Source organism: Eschscholzia californica, unplaced genomic scaffold (assembly GCF_041429995.1).
Source record: "Eschscholzia californica isolate CP2 unplaced genomic scaffold, dmEscCali1.0.p SCAF_3, whole genome shotgun sequence".
NCBI classification, from domain to species: domain Eukaryota; kingdom Viridiplantae; phylum Streptophyta; class Magnoliopsida; order Ranunculales; family Papaveraceae; genus Eschscholzia; species Eschscholzia californica.
In genome coordinates, this window is record NW_028238420.1 from 41467063 (window position 1) to 41485668 (window position 18606).

An 18606-nucleotide genomic window follows, 5' to 3' on the forward strand; every position below is an offset into this window, starting at 1 on the left:
TTTATAACCAAAAGAACATGAAACAAAATTAAAAGAATATGTAACATTTTTATGTATAATGGAGATTTATGACAATTAATACAAAACTAAATGAATACAATTCTTTTTTGGAGAGTTAAAAGAATAGGAAACGTTTTTTTTTGTATAATCAATACACAATTAATCAATATTATCTAAACTTTTAATTTGGAGATTTAAGGCTAGAATTCAAAGATTGAGAATTGAGTGGTAAAGATTTATCATGTACATTATTACCTTGCTATATAGATTTTATGAGGGTCAACAAATTTTGTATTTTTAAGGTAGGTAATAGATCTAACAATCAAGATTTAAGATCAAACAGAACCAACGACCAGATTTATCTCTGAATAAGATATAATAAATAGTTTATTACTAAAACCTATTATAACCCATTAAATAGCCAATTTTATTAGCAATAAATTAGAGTTATGCACGTACTATTTGTTTTGTAAATCTTAAATAAATAGAGGGTCAAGATTTATCATAGGATAACAGACGGCTAGATTTATCTTTTGTTTGTCTTTGGTTTGTCTTTAAGTTTGTCCCAGTCAGAACTCAACATTCTATTTTATATAATAGATTTTAGTAGTCGAAAAAAGCTTTTGGAGTGATCCTGGTATGCTAAAAAAAACAAACAAAAAAAGAAAATCTAAAGAAAGTTCCTTTAATAAAAACTCAACGGAAAATTAATTTTCTATTGGTGCGTATAGGGCCCCATTTTCACTTTCGCCTTAGGCCTCTCGTAGACTTGGGTCAGCCATGTCTTGAAGCATACAAACGATTTCTTCATTTCTAACTCAACTTGATTGTATCTTCTCTTCTTCACCATTCAAAATCTATCTAAACCCACCTCAAATCACTTTTGGTCTCTTCAAATCCAAAAGTACACACAAGCAAGAAAGTTATCTTTAACTTCTTCTCTCTCTCGTCTCGAAAAGGTCTGATTCGTCCAGACGAAACCAGGTCTCTGGAGAGAGACGAGATAGAGAAAAGAGAAGGAAGAAGGATATTTCTTTTGGTTAAGATTGCGGTCGAAAATTGTCATCGACCAAGGAAAATAGAGCTTCGAACTATACTTGGTCAACTTTTTAACCAAGTGTTCAGAACAAAACACATTGCCTTTAACAAAAAAAAAACACATTGCCTTTAAAAAAAGGTCGTTGATTAGGAGAAATAAGAATATTATCCCGGGTGAAATATTTTAAAGGGAAGATGTGAAATTTAGAAGATTTTTCAGAAAAAAAATTTTTTAAGGGGAAATAAAATATTTCTTCTTATTCTTCAACTCCGGCCACCACCTCCAGCCGCCACCACCAATACCATTTTTGTCCTATTTTTTCTTCTTACTCTATCTCTCACAGTCCCTCTCTCTCTCACGATATTTCTCACTAACAGGCCCCCTCTCTCTCACGACATCTCTCCCTCTCTATGAAGAAATTCGAGGTGTTTTGAAGATCTTTTTGGAGAATAGCATTCGTGATGTTGACACTTACGTTGAACATGCTCGCCATATGATTGTAACAACCATGAATGTCATGTAAGCCCTAAAATTTTAAGGAAGAACTCTTTACGGTTTCGATGGTTAATTTTTATTTATTCATGCGCGTCAAGATCATGTATATATCTAAGGTTAAGTTGAATCGTCTTTAATGAATTTTAGGATTTTGTTAGAAACTTCACTCAGATCTAAATTCTTTTAGAAGTATGTGTGATTTTTGTTGATGAAGTCTTGAATGTTTAAATTAAGTGCAAAGGAAGTTTTATTCCATTTATTTTAGGATTTTTGAGTTTAAGGTCCAAAAATAGGGGGTAATGAGTCATATATCCACTCCTAAATCTATATAACAAAACAGGGTTTCTTAGTGATGACTGGGACAAAATAAATGCTCCCTTTCCCTGACTAGGAATGCACATGTGGTCCACTTTTTTTTTGATGAGATCACAAGCCGTTCAAAAAAACTGAATCGCTAACAAATCAGACGGACCTGGACTACTTATCCAATTGAACCCTTGGGTACCCCTCTCTCTATCTATTCACTGAAAACTGGCGCATTCAATCGATTCGTTCTCCTCATCTTCCCTAAATCCTTTTTCTAATCTCAAGGTTGAGATGAACATAACTTACCACCTTCAGTTACAATCCTCCTCGATCTTCTTCTTCAACTGCTTTCTCCATTTTCTCCTTATATTTCTTCACTTTCTCTGTCTGGAGGAAGTGATGATTACTTTGGGGGAAACAAATTGAGTGATAAACAGAATACCAGTCGATTATTTGTTGTTTCAAAGATGGATTAGGTGATTCCATTACTATTCAAGGTGCTATTGACTTGATTCTTGATTATAATACTCAAATGATGAAAATTTGTGCTACTCAAGGTGATTCCCGATTCAATTACTTCTGGGGATTTACAGGTCTGTAATTCTAACAAAAAAAATCTATAGTGGTTTTCAATTTGTATTCATTCATTCTTTGAGTGTGTTTTTTGTTGAATATGCAGAGAAAGGGTAGTTGTTCCAAGAACAAAACTCTATATTTCGTTTATAGCAAATCAAAATTACGAAACTGTTATAAATTGGAATAGTATAGCTTCTGATAAAAATTCCGGGGGACATGAAACTGGAACTTTTAATACAGTTACCGTTGATTATTTCAAACAACCAGGTCTATATTCATAATTAGAATTGAAAAATCTAAACTTCAATCAATTTTGGACATGATTTTGTTGCAGAATACAATAATTGCAGAACCAGGAGAATCCAGAATGCAAGCAGTGGCACTTAAGAACAGGAAATGAATCGATGTTCTTTCAAATGCGGAGTTTAGGTTCAGAAGATACTATTTTTTGAATTGTTCATTGTGATTGATTTTTTTTGGCAATCTTTGTGCTTCTTGTTATTAGATAATGATCCGAGTACTTATAGTGTGTGATTCATGTTATGTTTTTTCACTCAATAACCTGTACTAGTATAAGCTTAATTTTTTAGGAAATGATAAAGTTACAAAAGATTTTGACAAAAAAAGGTTCCCAGCTGATGTGGCGGGTGTGGTTTCAAACTTTGACCAAATCTAGGCCGTTGAGAGATGAAAATCACAACCGCCACATCAGCTGGGAACTTTTTTTTTGTCAAAATCTTTTGTGATTCCAGCATCTCTTTAATTTTTTTCTCTTTCTTCAATTTTAGAGCATTAGGTGTTTGGTACAGATAGCATTTGCTCCCTGCCTGCAGGTAGTATTTTTTCTTTACTTTTTCATTTGAGTTTGAGTCTATGGTGCATGGACAAAAAATTCTACAAGATATGCACAGAACATATTCGAATAGGAATACAATGTTAATTTTTAAGTTCATCTACGTTGGGCTTTTTTTATGCTAGCTATGAGTTTAGTTATGTTGAACTGGCAAAACCAATTGTCATTAGTTTGAAAGCGGGTTAGTTGCTCCCTTGGTAAAGAAGTCGCATCAGGTTGCCCTCCCAACCTCTTGCACAATGCGCGATAATACTTATTTGAATGTATAATCCACTTATGTTGTATTGGTAGAGGTTGCCTGCTCCGAAGTATTCCTAAAAAGATAGCTTATTCATAAGGTTCAATCTAAGATGTACTATGATTTTTATAGTTATGGTATTAATATGGTATCATTGGTGCTTCATTGATGCTAAAATTGCTTTATTAGATGTCGATACTCGTAACAATTACTCAAATATTTGTCAAATACTCGCATATACTTCATTTGAGATATTGACATTACTTGTATACTTTTAATATGAGATCTTTGTGACGTAATATGTGTCTAACATGTTCAAATCATCTTAACAACCCGTATGCTACTAAGTTGGCTGTAGAACATATTCATGTTATCTCCACAAGCCATATGATACTAAATTGGCTATAGATGAACAATGTTGGTTTTACCCATGATATTTTGATGAACAAGGGCAATTGTATGTAGTTGACATACTAAAAGAACTCTTTAAGTGTAAAGGATTATGTACTTTTCTAATGGTATTTGTTTTTTGAATTTACTTTGTTCAAAAGCCAGCCGCGAGCTGACTCTATATTGTAACTGAGCTCCTAATTTGACCTTTGAGCTTACTGAACGACCCAGAGACATCTCTGTTGTTCTAGGGATGGTTCATGTAGATGTGCCAGAAAATCTTACGTGGTCGACTAGATCGGCGACTGATACTCAGGGGTTGGGCTAGCTTTCGGAATCAGATGCAACAACTTCATTTTCTTCAAGTATGACCATAATCTTTGAGTTGCAATAAGCTTAACATATTCTTTAGTGTATGTATTTTATCCAACAATTTTCATTACAATTTTTATTTGCTTTTTATTCCTTCCCCCTTCTACTAATAGCATGTACTTGTTAGTTTAAATTTATTTTAATAGGGGTTACTTCTATGAAGTTACAGTTTTTCTCATTTGCAGAGGCTTAGCATGAGTATGCAAAAGAATTGGTTTGACATTTTCGGTTAATTTCTATGAACTTTGAGAACATATGCAAGGTTAAAAGAATTTATTAAAAAGCAGTTATGTAACTTTTGTATTGTTGTTCATGTGGTGCTTGTAGTTCCCTTGCTGAATGATCTCGCATTTACCGGTCTATACTCCAGCTTTCAAGCTATTTATCAATAGTTTAGTCTTAGGCAAGAGGCTGTTTTCCAACACTTCTAGCACCCACTTTCGCTAACATCATGACAACTTCACGTTCTTCATGCAACACTTCGGGAGTAATCCAGCAGTAACGAGAAAGGATCTTTGACCACTAAAATTGAGCAACTACTTTAAGATGTGTTGGTACAAGTGAACAACGTTGTTATTTGTTTAGTGCTAATCCCATTTTGAAGCGCGCACTTCATCAGTTGGGAGCTCCAAGTAATCAGGTAAGATAAATGTTGCCATATTTTATATTGTTCCTTAGTAACTTAGACTCTTCATTTTTCTCATTTTCCACATGTTTCTGATTCATCCTAAGAAACTTTTTTGCTCAAACTGAACAACCATTGTAGCCGGGTCCAAGGCAAGTCCTATGGAGTTTGAGGAATTTGTTGTTAAATTTATATTTTGTAAACATTTGTCTTTGCTTCTTCGTTATATTATTAAGGAGTTTTAATTGAATTTTTTGTAAAGCTATTCAAGTTGTCTTTTTTTCTTTACATAATGTAATAATAGTTTCATTCACATGTGGTTTAAAAATGAACAAATGCAACATAGGAATACTGCAGGATGCACTAGACTTACACACTTAAACTAAATAATGCATCAAATAAGTTCAGTCGTGCCGGAGGCACGGGTTATACCTAGTCAATAAATAAAGTAAAACCAAAATAAACCGAAAATGTAAAATAAGTCCAAAAATTAACTATTTGGTGGGCCCCATGCATCAATCCTTTAATTATCTCTCATTTTTGTCCTTTCATAAAATATTTTTTAACCATTGATAAACCAAAGAGGTTTATACTGGTTAAGTTAATAACTTTTTCCATAAATTTTATGAAAAAATATTTATGTTGGATATTTAATACCAATCTTTATTTCCATAAATATTTAACCAAATCAGTGGATATTTAACAAAAACGAGTTGCGCTCTAAAAAAACGAGTTTCTATCTACAAATTCGTTTGTGAGGTATGCCCAACTTAAATTGATCGTTAGAATCTATAAATCTCAATTACAACTTATATAAGATTAACAATAATAAAGAACTATCCAAACAACATAAAATGATGTAAAACATTACTCAAAAACCCATGCGAAAAATAAGTTGATTGAATGATGATCATTTTATAAAGGGTAAAGTTTAGTACCAAAACCCAAAGGCCAATGGGAAATATGACTTCAAACACTCCTAACAACAATACATTAGTAATATTAGTCAGCTAATATTTTATATTTTACACAGGTCAGGTTTATTATTTTATAAAATATAATTTTTGGTTTAACTTAACGTTTTGTTTTTATTTAGGTTCATTACTTGGTTCAATAATTTTAAGTTAAATTTTTCGAGAAAGTTGTTAGCTTTTATTTTGTGTACTATATATATAACATTATATATTAAATACATATTATATATGAGAAAATTGGTTGTTTAGGCTAAACAAAGTTGGTACATGCCCAAAAGCCACTAGAATACCAGCATGGCCATTTAGGCCAAAATAATATGGGTTAGTGGCACCTTAAGCCAAAATAATATGTCTTAATGATGAAGAAATGATTTTATTTGGCTTAACATGGTTTCTTTAGTTAGATTAAGATTTGGTTTTTGTTTTCTTGTATGATATTCGATTTGCGATAAAAGCCGAATAGATTAAATTTGATTTACATGGTTTCTTTAGTTTGATTTGGTTGTAAATCTGTGCTAGTTAGACTAAGTTATAGATCTCTTTTTATTTTAACTCTCCAAATCAAAGCTGACCTAAACGAAAACTTCATTTTTTGTGTCTGATATTTGCAGTTTTCGCTTGATTTTTAAGATTAATTTATCAATTTTTGGTTAATTTTTTTACTTTTTTTTTGTATTTTAAACAAATTAAGTACTGTTTGTTTAGACAAGCTATTGTTTTTTTTTGGTACAAACTAATATTTCTTGGGACAAAACAATTGTGATAAGTTGCCAACAACCCTTGGTTGGAGTGGTATAAGGTATAGTCTTCCACCTTAGAGGTCAAGGGTTCGAGACACCCTAAACAATTAATTAATTTTTTATAATTTCTATAAATTGGATTATTGATAAAAGCTAGTCTTTTTAGTACAAAATAGTGCTTAATCGTAAAAAATGTGTTTTTTGATGGAACAAAATGGTGTTACATTGATACAATCTGTTATTGTATTTGTGTTTGTACCTTTTCTCACGAAATCCCCGGAATTCCTCCAAGCTTTTAGTCAGGCATACACCCATTAATCGTTCCAAAATACTTCTCAACAGATTTATAAAAAATGGCAAAAAACGTCTATTTGATTACTACCATAAGAGCAGGCCTTGATCTAGATACACAGACACACACGTATATATGTATATGAGTTTTCTTAAGGACAAAATTGTTTAAAATGTTTATTGGAATGCAAACCGTCTTATTTGGATGGATCGCTATATTTTCCAGTACTTTCTGCCCACCCGATTACCATCACAAAATCCCAAAATTAATTATATGACAGTCGTGAGCATCATTGTCGTAACAGTAAAAAATACTAATATTATTTTGTCAAAAGATTTTGAAATAAGTAATTATCAGTTTTATAACATCTATTTCTTTTTATAAAATGAAATCGATAATTGCAGCAGAAAAAATACTATCATGACATCGAGAAGTTGATGTGGACATAGGAAAATACTAATATTTTCTAATGACACTACCAATTCTACTGTGGACTAAAGTAAATATTAATTTTATGTGATGCGGGAAACGAAAAGGATAAGAGTAATACCAGCTGAGACCGAGACCGTAGAGGCGATGAGAAGAAGGGCAAACATAACCCAAACTTGTACGAACTTGGCCATTTGTTTGTACCTTATAAAAGTGGGTAACTGGTTAGTGTATTTATAGGAGAGGTAAGTACCTAGGTATACAACTTCTTACTAGAATCATGCAACTCCCAACTTCAACGCCTAAACATGGAAGATTGATGAATACACAAGATTTACAAGATTATGATGAAAATAATGTAGAAATCTTCAAGATTCACCCGTAGATTTGCTAGTGTGTGTGTATATATATATATACATTATGTATGTAATAAAATAGAAGGGAAAACGATGACTGGGACAAACGTCCTTTTTTTTAGAAAAAGATATTGTCTAGAAGCCCTTCTCAAAATTTAAAATATAGTCATTTGTAGAAATAAAGTTACCTATTCAAAAAACAATAACCGTTTCCTTCTTAGAAATGAAATACTAATTTAAGAAAAAAAAGAAACAAAATAAATTTCAAGAGTTAAAAAAAGAAATTAAAAATTCTCCCTCTCAATAAAATAATAAGTAATTTAAGACAAAAGAAACAAAAAAATAATAACTATTAGAAATCTTATCTCTCTCAATAAATTTCGTAACATTTGATTGATACTGGGGCACGGGATATACCCTAGTCTATATAACAAAACAAAACTTATTTTTCTGACTGGGACAAAATAAATGCTGCTGACTAGACAACTATATAGGTATAGATGCTGACTCAACAACCACTTAGATATATGACAAGGACAATTCTCATCGTTTTATATGATTCACGTTCGTTGTTTCCCCAACATAACTGTTTTCATTTATTCTCAAAACCCTTAACCTCCTACTTTCTGTTCAATACCTCTCATACTACTAAGCTTCATCCCCGTTTACCCCTTTCATTTACCCTCATAACGTCCTCTATTTTACCCTCATTTAAAACACCATTTATTCTATCGTATGTCATTGGCTTCTCTCTTTACAACGTTCTCTTGATATTCTCGATTTTCAGAAAAGAAACTGAAATAATGATGAAGAAATAGTGAATTTGACACCGTTAGGACTTAGGATGCTGACACAGTTTATCAGACCATGCTACTTTTTTGGTCTCTTTTTTTTTTCTCTCTCTCTCCCTCTCTTATAATTAGGGTTGGGATTTACAAGGGGTTTTGCTGAATCACAACATGAAGAATTAACATTCCTAGAGATAAGTATTCTTATGTTAGAGAAAGTCTATCAATGTTTTAATTGGTTTCTCCAATTAGCCAGGTTTTTTACCCTCTCTCCTCAATCGTATTTTTTCCTCATTTACTCTTCTTCCGTATTCTTACCATAATAAATTTTGGTTGACTCAAAATTTTTTTTTTATGTTATTAATGTTTCTTATGTTCATCTATTTCTTCTAATGCTTTCCAATGTGTTTCTTATGCTATATCTTTACTCAATTCTATACCATGATCTATTTGAGAGACTTCAACAATTAATTTAGGTATTGCTTACCTTTCCATCTTTTAATATGTATGAATCTGATATGTTTATGAAAATCTTAGTTTTTTGGGAGTTGGTTTTCTTTAACCTAAGAAATAAAAAATGTCAAAGAAACTGGCAAATGTTCTAAGAGTAATGAAATTGAACAACTCTATTACCAAAGTGCCATTGACATCTCTGTACAACCATGACTACATTTGAATTTATGAGCTAAAAGACCTAAAAATAGAAAATTTCTGGATTCCCTGTATTTTAGATATAACGATGTTTTAGGCTCGAAAGAAACTGAAGCATTATATTTAGAAGGACTAATTATTAATTCTTATGAGCGCGACTCAACATAATGTTGACTGTTAGCGGTTTGTACAACTCTAGCCTTACTACAGATAACCATCTCAACACTTGATTATCTCGCTCTTAACTTTGCATCTGACTACATCTTGCGGCGTAAATAAAGGTTGAGAAAATCAACGCCGAACGCTAGAGGTGTGAAGAAGTCTCACTGTTATCGTCATGCACGATCACTCTCCTGTATGAACAATTTAACCTTTTTCGAAACAGCTATTTACATAGTCATATAGACGCCCCATTTGTCTGTTGTATTTTTTGTTCAACCAGTGAAATGAGGGAATACTAGAATAGAATTATGGATTTCTCTCCACAGAGCTGAGGTACTAAACTTTGATCATCGGAACGCCCTTTCAGCATTAAGTCTGTGAAATTGCTGAAGATTTCAAGGTAAACTCAATGTTGAACTTACCCCTCTATTTCTGTCAGTTTCTCCATATAAGTTACAGTTTTCGATTACCATGATTACGTAAGTGTGAATTATTGATTTTCATGTTTCTGTACTGTTACTTCATGAAGCAAGTATACCATCATGATCTTAAGTTGGAAAACACACTGTTGGATGGAAAACTCAACTCCACTGTTGAAGATATGCGACTTTAGGTACTCGAACGTACGCATTGCCCTTTCGATAATTGTACTGATGGTGTATTAGGTTCACCAGCAACTTTAGTGTCACATAATTTTTATGTAAGCAAGACTGATTATATCAGCTCTGTCTTTATGAAAATATTTGTGCACCACATGACATGGAAGATGCTTAATATGATGTTTCTCTATGTAAGTTGATTAGGGGAAATAAGAATATTATCCCGGGTGAAATATTTTAAAGGGAAGATGTGAAATTTAGAAAGTTTTTTGGAAAAATAAATTTTAAGGGGAAATAAAATATTTCTTCTTATTCTTCAACTCCGGCCACCACCTCCAGCCGCCACCACCAATACCATTTTTGTCCTATTTTTTCTTCTTACTCTATCTCTCACAGTCCTCTCTCTCTCTCTCTCTCACACACGATATCTCTCACTAACATGCCCCCTCTCTCTCACGACATCTCTCCCACTCTATGAAGAAATTCGAGGTGTTTTGAAGATCTTTTTGGAGAATAGCATTCGTGATGTTGTCACTTACACTGAACATGCTCGCCATATGATTGTAACAACCATGAATGTCGTGTAAGCCCTAAAATGTTAAGGAAGAACTCTTTACGGTGTCGATGGTTAATTTTTATTTATTCTAGCGCGTCAAGATCATGTATATATCTAAGGTTAAGTTGAATCGTCTTTAATGAATTTTAGGATTTTGTTAGAAACTTCACTCAGATCTAAATTCTTTTAGAAGTATGTGTGATTTTTGTTGATGAAGTCTTGAATGTTGAAATTAAGTGCAAAGGAAGTTTTATTCCATTAATTTTAGGATTTTTGAGTTTAAGGTCCAAAAATAGGGGGGTAATGAGTCATATATCCACTCCTAAATCAATAAATAAAGTAAAACCAAAATAAACCGAAAATGTAAAATAAATCCAAAAATTAACTATTTGGTGGGCCCCATGCATCAATCCTTTAATTATCTCTCATTTTTGTCCTTTCATAAAATATTTTTTAACCATTGATAAACCAAAGGTTTATACTGGTTGAGTTAATAACTCTTTCCATAAATTTTATAAAAAAATATTTATGTTGGATATTTAATACCAATCTTTATTTCCATAAATATTTAACCAAATCAGTGGATATTTAACAAAAACGAGTTGCCCTCTAAAAAAACGAGTTTCTATCTACAAATTCGTTTGTGAGGTATGCCCAACTTAAATTGATCGTTAGAATCTATAAATCTCAATTACAACTTATATAAGATTAACAATAATAAAGAACTATCCAAACAACATAAAATGATGTAAAACATTACTCAAAACCCCATGCGAAAAATAAGTTGATTGAATGATGATCATTTTATAAAGGGTAAAGTTTAGTACCAAAACCCAAAGGCCAATGGGAAATATGACTTCAAACACTCCTAATAACAATACATTAGTAATATTAGTCAGCTAATATTTAATATTTTGCACTGGTCAGGTTTATTATTTTATAAAATATAATTTTTGGTTTAACTTAACGTTTTGTTTTTATTTAGGTTCATTACTTGGTTCAATAATTTTTAGTTAAATCTTTCGAGAAACTTGTTAGCTTTTATTTTGTGTACTATATATATAACATTATATATTAAATACATATTATATATGAGAAAATTGGTTGTTTAGGCTAAACAAAGTTGGTACATGCCCAAAAGCCACTAGAATACCAGCATGGCCATTTAGGCCAAAATAATATGGGTTAGTGGCACCTTAAGCCAAAATAATATGTCTTAATAATGAAGAAATGATTTTATTTGGCTTAACATGGTTTCTTTACTTAGATTAAGATTTGGTTTTTGTTTTCTTGTATGATATTCGATTTGAGATAAAAGCCGAATAGATTAAATTTGATTTACATGGTTTCTTTAGTTTGATTTGGTTGTAAATCTGTGCTAGTTAGACTAAGTTATAGATCTCTTTTTATTTCAACTCTCCAAATCAAAGCTGACCTAAACGAAAACTTCATTTTTTGTGTCTGATATTTGCAGTTTTCGCTTGATTTTTAAGATTAATTTATCAATTTTTGGTTAATTTTTTTTCTTTTTTTTTGTGTTTTAAACAAAGTACTGTTTGTTTAGACAAGCTATTGTTTTTTTTGGTACAAACTAATATTTCTTGGGACAAAACAATTGTGATAAGTTGCCAACAACCCTTGGTGGGAGTGGTATAAGGTATAGTCTTCCACCTTAGAGGTCAAAGGTTCGAGGCACCCTAAACAATTATTATTTTTTTTATAATTTCGATAAATTGGATTATTGGTAAAAGCTAGTCTTTTTAGTACAAAATAGTGCTTAATCGTAAAAAATATGTTTTTTGATGGAACAAAATGGTGTTACATTGATACAATCTGTTATTGTATTTGTGTTTGTACCTTTTCTCACGAAATCCCCGGAATTCCTCCAAGCTTTTAGTCAGGCATAGACCCATTAATCGTTCCAAAATACTTCTCAACAGATTTACAAAAAATGGCAAAAAAACGTCTATTTGATTACTACCATAAGAGCAGGCCTTGATCCAGATACACAGACACACACGTATATATGTATATGAGTTTTCTTAAGGACAAATTTGTTTAAAATGTTTATTTGATACATATTGATGATTGAATACGATATTTATTTATTTCAGTTAATCCATATATCAACGGTAAACTAAAAGATAAATATGGAATTAGAGCTTAAACTGTCTTCTTCTCACAAGCACAACAATCTCCAGGGACGTAGCAATATCCCCCTTCTTTGTACCCTTTGTCGAGGCATAATTTATTGCAAGATGGAACGCATATAGGAATGCAAACCGTCCCATTTGGATGGATCGCCATATTTTCCAGTACTTTCTGCCCACCAGATTACCATCACAAAATCCCAAAATTAATTATATGACAGTCGTGAGCATCATTGTCGTAACAGTAAAAAATACTAATATTATTTTGTCAAAAGATTTTGAAAAAAGTAATTATCAGTTTTATAACATCTATTTCTTTTTATAAAATGAAATCGATAATTACAGCAGAAAAATACTATCATGACATCGAGAAGTTGATGTGGACATAGGAAAATACTAATATTTTCTACTGACACTACCAATTCTACTGTGGACTAAAGTAAATAATAATTTTATGTGATGCGAGAAACGAAAAGGATAAGAGTTATACCAGCTGAGGCCGAGACCGTAGAGGCGATGAGAAGAAGGGCAAACATAACCCAAACTTGTACGAACTTGGCCATTTGTTTGTACCTTATAAAAGTGGGTAACTGGTTAGTGTATTTATAGGAGAGATAAGTACCTAGGTATACAACTTCTTACTAGAATCATGCAACTCCCAACTTCAACGACTAAACATGGAAGATTGATGAATACACAATATTTACAAGATTATGATGAAAATAATGTAGAAATCTTCAAGATTCAACCGTAGATTTGCTAGTGTGTGTGTATATATATATACATTATGTATGTAATAAAATAGAAGGGAAAACGATGACTGGGACAAACATCCTTTTTTTTAGAAAAAGATATTGTGTAGAAGCCCTTCTCAAAATTTAAAATATAGTCCTTTGTAGAAATAAAGTTACCTATTCAAAAAACAATAATCGTTTCCTTCTTAGAAATGAAATACTAATTTAAGAAAAAAAGAAACAAAATAAATTTCAAGAGTTAAAAAAAGAAGTTAAAAACTCTCCCTCTCAATAAAATAATAAGTAATTTAAGAGAAAAGAAACAAAAAAATAATAACTAATAGAAATCTTGTCTCTCTCAATAAATTTCGTAACATTTGATTGATACTAGGGCACGGGATATACCCTAGTCTATATAACAAAAAAAAACTTATTTTGCTGACTGGGACAAAATAAATGCTGCTGACTAGACAACCATATAGGTATAGATGCTGACTCAACAACCACTTAGATATATGACAAGGACAATTCTCATCGTTTTATCTGATTCACGTTCGTTGTTTCCCCATCATAACTGTTTTCATTTATTCTCAAAACCCTTAACCTCCTACTTTCTGTTCAATACCTCTCATACTACCAAGCTTCATCCCCGTTTACCCCTTTCATTTACCCTCATAACGTCCTCTATTTTACCCTCATTTAAAACACCATTTATTCTATCGTATGTCATTGGCTTCTCTCTTTACAACGTTCTCTTGATATTCTCGATTTTCAGAAAAGAAACTGAAATAATGATGAAGAAATAGTGAATTTGACACCGTTAGGACTTAGGATGCTGACACAGTTTATCAGACCATGCTACTTTTTGGGTCACTTTTTTTTCTCTCTCTCTCCCTCTCTTATAATTAAGGTTGGGATTTACAAGGGGTTTTGCTGAATCACAACATGAAGAATTAACATTCCTAGAGATAAGTATTCTTATGTTGGAGAAGGCCTATCAATGTTTTAATTGGTTTCTCCAATTAACCAGGTTTTTTACCCTCTCTCCTCAATCGTATTTTTTCCTCATTTACTCTTCTTTCGTATTCTTACCATAATAAATTTTGGTTGACTCAAAATTTTTTTTTATGTTATTTATGTTTCTTATGTTCATCTATTTCTTCTAATGCTTTCCAATGTGTTTCTTATGCTATATCTTTACTCAATTCTATACCATGATCTATTTGAGAGACTCCAACAATTAATTTAGGTATTGCTTACCTTTCCATCTTAAAATATGTATGAATTTGATATGTTTATGAAAATCTTAGTTTTTTGGGAGTTGGTTTTTTTAACCTAAGAAATAAAAAATGTCAAAGAAACTGGCAAATGTTCTAAGAGTAATGAAATTGAACAACTCTATTACCAAAGTGCCATTGACATCTCTGTACAACCATGACTACATTTGAATTTGGTCACCAATATATGGACAATTAGTTATCTTAGATGGACAACAAAATTGGGTGCAAATAAATTTAGTTCCAATGACCAAATCCAAGGACCTAAAGCTAAAAACCTATTGTTTCTTTCTGGTTTCTTCATTCGTTCCGTTCCATCTTCTCCGGTGAAAATCCACTCTCACCGGCAACCATCACTTACTCGGGCAAACACTATTTTATTTCTGATAACTTGTTCTGCATTCGTATTCTTCGATCTTTGTTGCCCCTCTCTTAATCTTCATCACCAGGAACACAGTATTTCCTCTTTCTCCTTCCATTTTGTTATTTTTCTTCGAAGTGAAATTATGGCTTTTTTTCGCAACAAGCCCGACAAGACGAGGGGTTCCATTCAATAAGAAAGGATGGTGATTTTCAGTCATAAAAATATAGTTTTATAGAACCATTTCAAATTATTTTTTCACTATTGTTCAATCCAATCAATTCATTTCTATGTTTTAGAGAGAGAAAGTGAAAGGTACTGATCTTTTTGTTTTGAGTTTTGTTGGTCGAATCATAAGGTTTCTTGGCAAAAAGGGGATGAATTTGTCTGGAAAAGTTTTTCCTTTTAAAAATTGGTTGTGGATCCATTTGATTTTAGAATACCCTACTGTATAATCACTTGGTAAAAGAGAATTTTAGAGTTTTCTTTCCTAGTTCAGAAAAAAAATGTTGATAATGTTGATTTTTTTATGGTTCCATTGTTGGATTGAATGCGATGCCTCTAAAGCTCTTGTTTGATAAGAAGGATTTAAAATTTAGTTCTTGAATTTGAATCACTAAAGAACTAAAGAAGAAGATATTTAATTGAAGAATCTGATCCTCTAGATCATTAGGTGATATTAGAAATCTAAGTTTGGGATTCATTTACCTAACTCCATTGCTAAAGCAACTTGTCGTCAAATGTAACGCCCCAAATCTAGATTTCCACGTCGGCCGCCATGAAAACCTAAACTCAAAGCATTTCTCCGCAGAACAGTAAACATAGTCGATATATCCATCAAAAGAGACAAATAATATCAAATGTGAAGCTCATAAGAATCAATAAATCATCTAAAAGAAATCCATTAAACTGTCTTAACTCAAATAATGGTTCTGAATCATCGACACGTAGGTCGGACAATAACGAATGAAACAAATAACTATCTAGAAAGTGAAACTCCAAATAACTACCTAATCTCGAAAGCGAAAACTAAGAAAGAAGCTCTGAGCTGACGAACTGGGATCAAGCTGGTGGCGCTCCCCGATCTCTATCACCTGAAAAATAGTAGGCTGGGTCAGAACCCAGCTAGTAGATTTCTAATATAATAAGGCTGGGTCAGAACCCAGCTAGTAGATTTCTAATTACCTAAGGTCTAAATAGACCAATTCAACACAAAACCAAGTATCGAACAACAGAACAATAATAACAGTCCATTATGTTACACCTTTCGTGCTAACACAATTGAAGTCAACCTGTTACACGGTTGAAGAGATTCATACAATACAACTTCCCTTTTGGAGGGGCATAACCAATTTTGAGGTCCACGAGATGGCGTCACTTACCATTCATGTTTGCATCGTCTTAAACCTCTCAATAGACAAAGGATACCACCCAAAAAGGGGATCCGTGCAACACGAGCACAGTGCAACACGAGCACTTCACATATGAGCAGGAGGCGAGCCAACCTCTAGTTGGTAATTACTTCTCAAACTAGAAGTATGTGGTCCACAAGAATGATCTTGTGTTTGCATCGACTTAGACCTCTTCATCAACTATGGATACCTACCCAAAAAGGGGATCCGTGCAACACGAGCACATATGAGCAGGAAGCGAGCCAACCACCGATTACTTATGGATTACAATCGTCAATCCATATTTGAACTCAAACCCCTGGTCCACTGGGTTGTCCAATATCACATTGACAAACCCGTGTTTGCAATCGATCCACATGTCGAGCCAACCAGTCTTAGTTCATTCCATTAACGGAACTCAAGATCATGGTCCACCAAGTTATCTAATATCACATAAATAACTAGTGTTTGCAATCGACTCACATGTCGAGCCAACCAGTCTTGGTTCCGACTAGCCTATGCTTTCTAGGTTAACAACCTAAAGCAATATATCACACACAACTATTGGTAGCACTCATGCTCCAATGCCACACAAATAATCTCATACAATCAATTATCAATAACAATAACATAAACACGAATAATTCTTAATATCTAGGCTGCTGTCCGGGTGTATATATACACCATATTTATATAACCTAAATAACCTAGGTTGCTGTCCGGGTATATGTATACTCCATTAATATAACTATAATGATCTAGGGTTACTATGTTGTTGTTGTAATTAGTTCCTAATCATAATATATATCTATGGTATCATTAATTAGTTCTAAGTTGATGATAACCTAGCAAACAACAATGGTTCAAAGCTATTATAGTACTACTATCCAAAACTAGGTTAAAAATTAAAGAGGGCTATATAAACCCTAGGGAAGAAGAAACCTACTTGATTTTTGTAGCACCAAGAAGAAGAAACCAAATCCTTTAGTAACCCTTTGAAGCTCCCTCACTTTCCCACACTTCTTCTCTCTAGAAATCACTTTCTCTCTCTAGGTTGTATTACTTCTTTCAATTCCCAGCTATTGAGAAGAAAAGAAATAAAAAAAAGGGGAAAGAAATTAAAGGGTCGGGAAGGGTTAAGGGCTTTCAAGCTTTATAGGGGTGTTGCTATTGGCACCCTCGTTTTTGCTAATAGCACCCCTATAAAGTGAGGGTGTTACATCAAACTAACCTCCATTGGTGGTGGTCGCCGGTGAAAATAGTTGTCACCAGTAAAGATGGAATGGAGACCATTACGAGGAGAAAAAGGAAACAGGGTATTTGGGTTTAGGTCCTTCACTTTGGATGTCTTGAACTTAATTTGTGTACACCTAATTTCATTTGTCCCCCTAAAAAAATCGTTTGTCCATATATTGGTGGCCTTGAATTTATGAGCTAAAAGACCTAAAAATAGAAAATTTCTGGATTCCCTGTATTTTAGATAGAACGATGTTTTAGGCTCGAAAGAAACTGAAGCATTATATTTAGAAGGACTAATTATTAATTCTTATGAGCGCGACTCAACATAATGTTGACTGTTAGCGGTTTGTACAACTCTAACCTTACTACAGATAACCATCTCAACACTTGATTATCTCGCTCTTAACTTTGCATCTGACTACATCTTGCGGCGTAAATGAAGGTTGAGGAAACCAACGCCAAACGCTAGAGGTGTGAAGAAGTCTCACTGTTATCGTCATGCACGATCACTCTCCTGTATGAACAATTTAACCTTTTCGAAACAGCTATTTACATAGTCATATAGACGCCCCATTTGTCTGTTGTATTTTTTGTTCAACCAGTGAAATGAGGGAATACTAGAAAAGAATTATGGATTTCTCTCCACAGAGCTGAGGTACTAAACTTTGATCATCGGAACGCCCTTTCAGCATTCAGTCTGTGAAATTGCTGAAGATTTCAAGGTAAACTCAATGTTGAACTTACCCCTCTATTTCTGTCAGTTTCTCCATATAAGTTACAGTTTTCGATTACCATGATTACGTAAGTGTGAATTATTGATTTTCATGTTTCTGTACTGTTACTTCATGAAGCAAGTATACCATCATGATCTTAAGTTGGAAAACACACTGTTGGATGGAAAACTCAACTCCACTGTTGAAGATATGCGACTTTAGGTACTCGAACGTACGCATTGCCCTTTCGATAATTGTACTGATGGTGTATTAGGTTCACCAGCAACTTTAGTGTCACAT

At 32.9% G+C, this 18606-nt stretch overlaps 1 long non-coding RNA gene across 1 annotated transcript; it reads right to left on the reverse strand.

Moving 5' to 3' along the window:
- Positions 1-15826: 15826 nt before the first annotated feature.
- Positions 15827-17562, reverse strand: LOC147550413 (uncharacterized). The gene is made up of 2 exons (XR_015237924.1): positions 17301-17562; positions 15827-16057 (listed from the first exon to the last, which is right to left on the reverse strand). It is a non-coding gene; the product is annotated as an uncharacterized LOC147550413 (long non-coding RNA).
- Positions 17563-18606: the final 1044 nt, after the last annotated feature.